Here is a 6,857-nt window from a genome sequence, read left to right as displayed (position 1 = left end):
TCAACAACACGGTTTGAGAAGCTCCGCCCCGCGGGGCCGCAGGTGCAGCCTGGGTAGCCAGAGGCAGGTCGGTGCAGAAGTGGGAGCGGGGAGAGGCCGGCCCTGGGGACCCTGTCCAGGGCCAGAAGTTGTGATGGCCCACCTCGGACCTGAGTCCAAGGTGTCCCAGAGGCCGGAGCCTTCCCGTGCATCCTCAGTTTTATCCCCACTTCCCTGTCTCTTTGTAAATAACAAAGACAGCAGTAACCGCAGCAGCTTCCAGAAGGGCCTGGCCAGTCTGCAGCTTCCTGGAGGACCAGATGTTTCTGTCCTGAGCCAAGTCCCCACAGACTGCATGACTCTCCCAGGAGATGCGCCCACCATACTCTCCCACCACACTCCTGCCCAGGCTGACTCCCCCCAGGCTCCCCTTGAGCTTGCGAGCTCCTCGTGAACTCAAAGATGCTCGTCTGGCCTTCCCAGAGTTTGCAGCTCCATCAGGAGACCACCAGGCTTTCTCACAGCCCAGGCCCTGTGGGGAGGGGAGGAAACCATGATCCTTGGCTAAACAGCTCTATCTGAAATTCCACCCTTCAAGCCTCCTTTCTGGGGCGAGGTAGGGTTAAACTCTATCTGTTCCAGGCACTGCTGGTGCTGCTGCTGCTAAGTTGCTTCATTCATGTCCGACTCTGTGTGACCCCATAGACGGCAGCCCACCAGGCTCCGCCATCCCTGAGATTCTCCAGGCAAGAACACTGGAGTGGGTTGCCATTTCCTTCTCCAATGCATGAAAGTGAAATGTGAAAGTGAAGTCGCTCAGTCGTGTCCGACTCTTTGAGACCCCATGGACTTCAGCCTACCAGGCTCCTCCATCCATGGGATTTTCCAGGCAAGAGTGCTGGAGTGGGGTGCTATTGCCTTCTCTGCACAGGATGCCCAAATATATTTCAAAGGAAAAAAGGTCAAGGGACCAACTGCATTTTGAAAAGTTGTAGGGAATATATTAGCATATTAAAGGCCCTGAAAAGACCTGCCAGGAAGGACCCTTTTGTTTAATCCCCACACCTGATGAGAAGAGCCCACTCATCGGAAAAGACCTTGATGCTGGGAAGGAAATATTGAAGGCAAAAGGAGAAGAGGGTGGCAGAGGATGAGATGGTTGCACAGCATCAATGACTCAATGGACATGAATTTGAGCAAACTCCAGGAGATGGTAGAGGACAGGGAAGCCTGGTGTGTTGTAGTCCATGGGGTTGCAGAGAGTCAGACATGACTTAGAGGCTGAACAACAACAACAACAAGCCCCACACCTAAGTAGCAGAGCCTGGAAGCACTACTGCTGCACAGAACAGGCTCTGAGCGTCCAAAGCCCCAGTTAAATGCCTACCTTGAGACAGCAGAGGGGAGACTGAGGGCATCAGGCTGCCGACAGAATGAGATGATCCAACTGGACTTGGCAGGGAGGCAGGGGGCAGTGGCAGCAGTCAGGTCTGGAGGCCCTGTGCGCCACCCACAGCCCGGCATCAACAGCATTCCCACCCACGGCGCTGCTGGAATGGAGGCACGGCCCCAACTGCCCAGGCCTCCTCTCACAGACCCCAGTCCTCTGCCCGAGATGCCAAGTCCCCCCTGAAGCCACATTTCCTGCTCCCCAGTCCACTCCAGTGTTCTTGCCTGGAGAATCCCAGGGACGGGGGAGCCTGGTGGGCTGCCGTCTATGGGATCGCACAGAGTCGGACACGACTGAAGCAACCTAGCAGCAGCAGCAGCAGTCCACAGGCCAACAACAGAGGCAGCACAGGCATTTGTCAACTAACAAAACGCCAACTTTGTTCCATTCCGAGTCCCCATGACAGTGGTGAGCACTGTGCCGTGGATGGCGACGGGCTCCTCTCTTTTTCTGACACCATGGCGTGCGATCGGATCATGGGATCACAGATCTATGGGTAGCAGCAATGTGGATCTCGGGGGGAGGTACACTCGCCAAGACCCACCTGGAGGACAGGGCCAGCGACGGTGCCCAGTGCTGGGGGGCTGTGAGGACCCCACGAGGCAAGGCTTGCCCAGCGCTGAGCACGGGCCTAGCCCACTCGCTCCACCGCCTCCTTTTCTGCTTGCAGCCCTCCAGGATTCCCACCTCACTCCGGCTGAAAGCCCAGGTCCTTACAGCAGCCCCTGAGGCCATGCACAATCTGCCCTGCCACCTTCTTGTCCTCACTCACTCCCCACCAGCCACACCGGCTTCCTTATGTTACTTGTTGAGAAAACTGGAACAACCTGGGCCTGGTCCAACCTCAGAGCCTTTGCACTGGCTGTTCCCTCTGCCCAAACACCATTCCCTCAACATCTGTCACTTCATTCGGGTCTCAGCCTCCAAGAGGCCCTCCCTGACCTCTCTCTAAAGTCACCTCCCCTTCTCTATCACTGACCCAGTGTTACTGTTCCTTACCACGGAAATTGTGATGTTCTATCAACTTGTTGACACAAGGCCTTTGTCCCCTGCTAGCATGTAAGCCTGAGGAAAGTGGAGACTGTCTTGTTCTCCTGCTTGTGCCAACTAGGCACAGAGTAGGTGCCCAGTAAACTTTGGTGATGGGCAGAGGCTACCCTCTGATACCAGGTACCTGAGAGGGTATGTAGCCTGCTGTGGTGGGTGGGGACGCCTTTGCAGGTTCTTGGAACTCAGCAGTCTGATGAGGGTGGAGAGGTGATGGGGGCTTCCCTAGGAGAGGAGAGGGAGTGGAGGACCTAGAGGCTTCCTTCACTAACAGATGGTGGAAGAGGGGAAGACCCACTGGAGGAGACTTTGCACAGGCTGTTCCCTCTGCCTGGAACAGCTTGCATGCTCAGCCACTAAGTCGTGTCTGACTCTTTGTGACTCCATAGATTATAGCCTGCCAGGCTCCTCTGTCCACGGGACTCTCCAGGCAAGAATACTGGAGCGGGCTGCCATTTTCTCCTTCAGGGGACCTTCCCAACCCAGGGATCAAACCCACATGTCTTGGTCTCCTGCACTGGCAAGTGAATTCTTTACCTGGGAAGCCACCCATGTTTCTCCTAGCCATGTGCCTCAGGTCCCCTCAGCTGTCCCTTCCACGCAGAGATGTTCCATGATTCCCCCTTCCTTCCCCCGCTGAGTCACCTACTCTGTTCTCCCAGGGCCCCCATTCCTCCCGCATCATAGCCCTGATGGCCATGTATGATCAGTGTCTCCATTTGCCCCACAATCTCTGACCAGCCTGAGCTCCCCAAGGCAGAGCCTACACCTGTCTGGTTTTCATCGTAGCTCCCACTGCCTCCCAATGAATATTTGTCAAATCAGCAACAATAACAATAGCCTGTGTGCTAAAGACTTTATGACACCTCTTGTAAGCATGATCTGTTTAATCCTCACTTATCCCCATTCCTCAGCTAAAAAATCTGAGGCTTGGGGGGGGTAATGTCATATTCAGGGTCATGTGGCCTAAGAGAGGCAGTCAGGATTTGAACCCAGGTTCCTCTGACCCAGCAGCCAGTACTAGCCACTCCAGTGCATGGCCATAAGGAAACGGCATCCGCCACTCTGAGCTGGGTCTCCAGGGCTCCCATGCGTGCCTGGCCCAGGTGCTGCTGCACTCTGAGCTGCCTATGACTGTCAGGGTGCAGACTGCTGGGCTGCTGTGGGGTTGGAGGCAGGTCCTCAGACCTCAAACGCCTCCAAGACCAGCTCTCCACCACCACCACTCCCCACCAACTCCAACCTCTGCTGCTAGGGTTCTAAGGGCTGTGTAACTAGAGCAAGGAGCTAGCCCTCTCTGGGTGTCAGGCTCTGTGACTGTAAAAGGGAGATGGGAAAAAGCTTAGGGGATGGAAAGAGTGGGATGAGTCGGGACAACAGAGCCTGACTGTGAGATCTCATGCTATCCATGCATTGCAGCGTGTCTAGCAGTATCCCTGGCCTCTGTCTTACTAGATGCCAGTAACACCCACCGAGTCGTGACCAAAAATGTCTCCAGATGGTATTGAACGCTCCCAGTGGGGATGGGGGAGGCAAAATTGGCTCCGGTTAAGAAGCACTTCCTTGGGACTTCCCTGGTGGTCCAGTGGTTAAGAATCCACCTGCCAGTTCAGGAGACACATGTGCAATCCCTGGTCCAGGAAAATCCCACATGCCGTGGAGCAACGAAGCCCATGGGCCACAACCACTAAGCCCGTGGGCCGCATCTACGGAAGCCCTCGTGCCCTAAGACATGCTCCACGACAAGAGATGCCTCCACGGCAAGAAACCCCCATAAGCCCCACACCACAGCTAGAGTGTAGCCCCCAACTGGCACAACTAGAGAAAGCCTGAGAACAGCAATGAAGATCTGGTGCAGCCAAATAGAGAAATGAATAAATTTTTAAAATAATAATGTTTTTTTTTAAAAAGAAGCACTTCCTTGACCCTATGTTCTGGGTGGGGTGGGGAGCAGCCAGCACGGAAAAGGCTGGTTGCTCAGCCCCTTAGGAGACCCTCCAGGAGCCATGAGACCACCCTGAACTAGTGATAAGAATAAAGACTGTAACATTATGCATATACAGCACCTCCAGCATGCCAGGCACTCGAGAGCAATTCGGTCGCCTAATCCTGACGAGAACACTGCGTGTGGAGAATTCGTGGGTTTGGGACATGAAGGAGGGACAGGAAGAAGGAACCAGCCGAAGGTCATATGGCACACGCACAGTCCGGGCGGCAGAGTCAGGCCCTGAATCGGCCTCCTGGCTCCAGAGTGCACACAAAACACCATCTGCCTGCCCGGCACGCGTCCCCGTCCCCGACAAGGCTGGAGGCCGGGCGGCGACAGGAAACAGCACTGGCAGGGGAAGAGCCCCCGCGGGTGACACCCAGGGACTTACTGTCATAGGACGCAGGCCCTAATCTCTCGGCAAAGCTTTATTAAGCACCTACGGCGTACTGGCCGCCCTGGCTGAGACAACAGCAACAACATTCAGGGACTTTCCTGGTGGGCCAGTGGTTAAGAACTCGCCTTGCAATGCAGCAGACACAGGTTCAATCCCTGGTCTGGGAACAAAGCCCCCCACATGCTGAGAGGCAACTAAGCCCTCACGCGGCCACTACTGAGCCTGCTTGCTCTAGAGCCCAAGAGCCACAACTAGAGTCTGTGCGCGGCAACGAGCGATCCCACATGAAGCAGCGCAATCTCGAGTGCCTGCTGCAACTAACCCCTGAGGCAGCCAATAAACAAATATTTAAAAAAAGACACAAAGCTCATCTTGAGCTGTTCACCACACAAACCCCTGTTCCTTCCTGCCAAGACCCTTCCCTGCCTGGGACAGCTTTCCCAACCTCTCACCCAACAGTCAGGAGCCAAAGAGCCAAGCACATACTAGGCGCCAAAATTTGCTTCTGCATTTAAAAGATGGGCAAACTGAAGTTCAGAGAGGCCAGTCCTTTGCCAAGGACACACGTCAGTTGAGCAGGATTCAAGCTGTTTACTCCTTCACCTCTATCTCCCCTTTAACCTGAGCTGCCTACCAATGGTTGGAGCCTGCCCTGGGTCCCCTCACGCAAACCATCCGGCATTTGGATGTTTGTTTACGGCCCCGTTGATGCTCCCTCATATTCCTGAGCCTGGGGGACAGAGTGCATGTTTTTCTCTCGACATTTCTCTGCTTCCTGGAACTAAGGTTGTCTCACTGACGGGGCCCTGCAGGAGGCTAGGGACTGAGCCAGCATCTGTGGGGCCCCTGAATACACACGTCCATGGCCACTCAGCTGGCGCTCTGGAGAGAGACCTCTTTCCCTCAGGATGGTCACAGGCCACGTCTGCTTCCTTCTCCCGTAGGACACCACCCATGAAAGCCCCACAGCCCTTCTGGTACCCCAGTTCTTCCTGACTCTCTCCTCCTCCTTCCTCCACCAGATCCAGGCCACCCCTAGAGATGGCGGCTAGCTGCTGCTTCATCCAGAATGACTTACCTGGGGATGTGCTGATGGACGCCAAGGCCCGGGCCACCTGCAAGGTGGCGGGTCCCAAAGGCACCAGATAACTGGTTCTAGATGAAGAACTGGGATCCGAGAAACCACTTCGGGCTTCTCTGCAGCCCGAGCGCCCAGCCCGGGCCCCCACCAGCTAACCACCCCCTCATACAGCCCAGCCCGGTGTAAAGAGGTCATACCCCACTAGGGTTTCTCACTCAGATCGGGGGGTGCGGAACCTGAGTCCCCCTCTCCCAGCTGCCCCAGGAGGCCCTGCAGTCGGTGGCCGTGCTGGACGCAGAAGGCCAGAGGACAGCCACTCACCTAGATGCCCCAGAAGACCAGCACGCCCGAGCGGGGCAGGGACGGCCCGGAAGGCCTGGTGTGCTCTTGGAAGCCCTCTTCTGTGAAACTCGGCCTATTTCCTTGATGCGCGAGTAGGAAACGGGGCCGTGTTTGAAGTTTACGTCAAAGTCACAAAGTGCTGCGTTCAAGGAAAATCGCGAGGCCACGTGCTCCGGGGAGGGCAGAGGGCACTTCCCAGGCTGAGCAGAGCCCCCCCAGCAGTGGGAGGAATGGGGCGAGCCACAGGTGGGCTTACACTAGTAGGGTGCTTCCAACAGCATCTCCCAAACCTGGGGAGGGGAGAAGAGGGAGGCTGTGTGCTGGAGAAGCGCTGGGGTAGTGGCAAAGGGAAAGGGATCCCCCAGACTCGCTAGAAACTAGAAAGCCCTACTTTCCCCTCCCAAGGAGGTGTGGACCTGGGGCCTGACCATGGCTGAACTGCTCATGTGAGTTATTTATTCCATACGCAGGTGAAAGCTGGAGAGAGGAGAAACCTAAGAAGTAGGTCCAGACTGCAAAGGTTCAGAGCACTTCCTGTGTGCCAGCCATCAGGCCAACAATGACGGCCCTGTCC

General features: G+C 56.0%; 1 protein-coding gene across 1 annotated transcript in view; it reads right to left on the bottom strand.

Annotated features, from left to right (window-relative positions):
- ZAP70 (zeta-chain (TCR) associated protein kinase 70kDa) overlaps positions 1-6,418 on the bottom strand; it is a 40,044-nt gene extending 33,626 nt beyond the window's left edge. The window contains exon 1 of the mRNA XM_010829606.1: positions 6,263-6,418. The gene's annotated coding sequence lies outside the window, so the exon portion shown is untranslated. The remainder of the gene's footprint in view (positions 1-6,262) is intronic.
- Between the last annotated feature and the right edge of the window lie 439 nt (positions 6,419-6,857).

Source organism: Bison bison, unplaced genomic scaffold (assembly GCF_000754665.1).
Source record: "Bison bison bison isolate TAMUID 2011002044 unplaced genomic scaffold, Bison_UMD1.0 scf7180017864508, whole genome shotgun sequence".
Taxonomy (NCBI): Eukaryota; Metazoa; Chordata; class Mammalia; order Artiodactyla; family Bovidae; genus Bison; species Bison bison.
The sequence above is the reverse complement of the archived record's forward strand: the minus strand, read 5'-3'. Positions and strand labels throughout refer to the sequence as shown.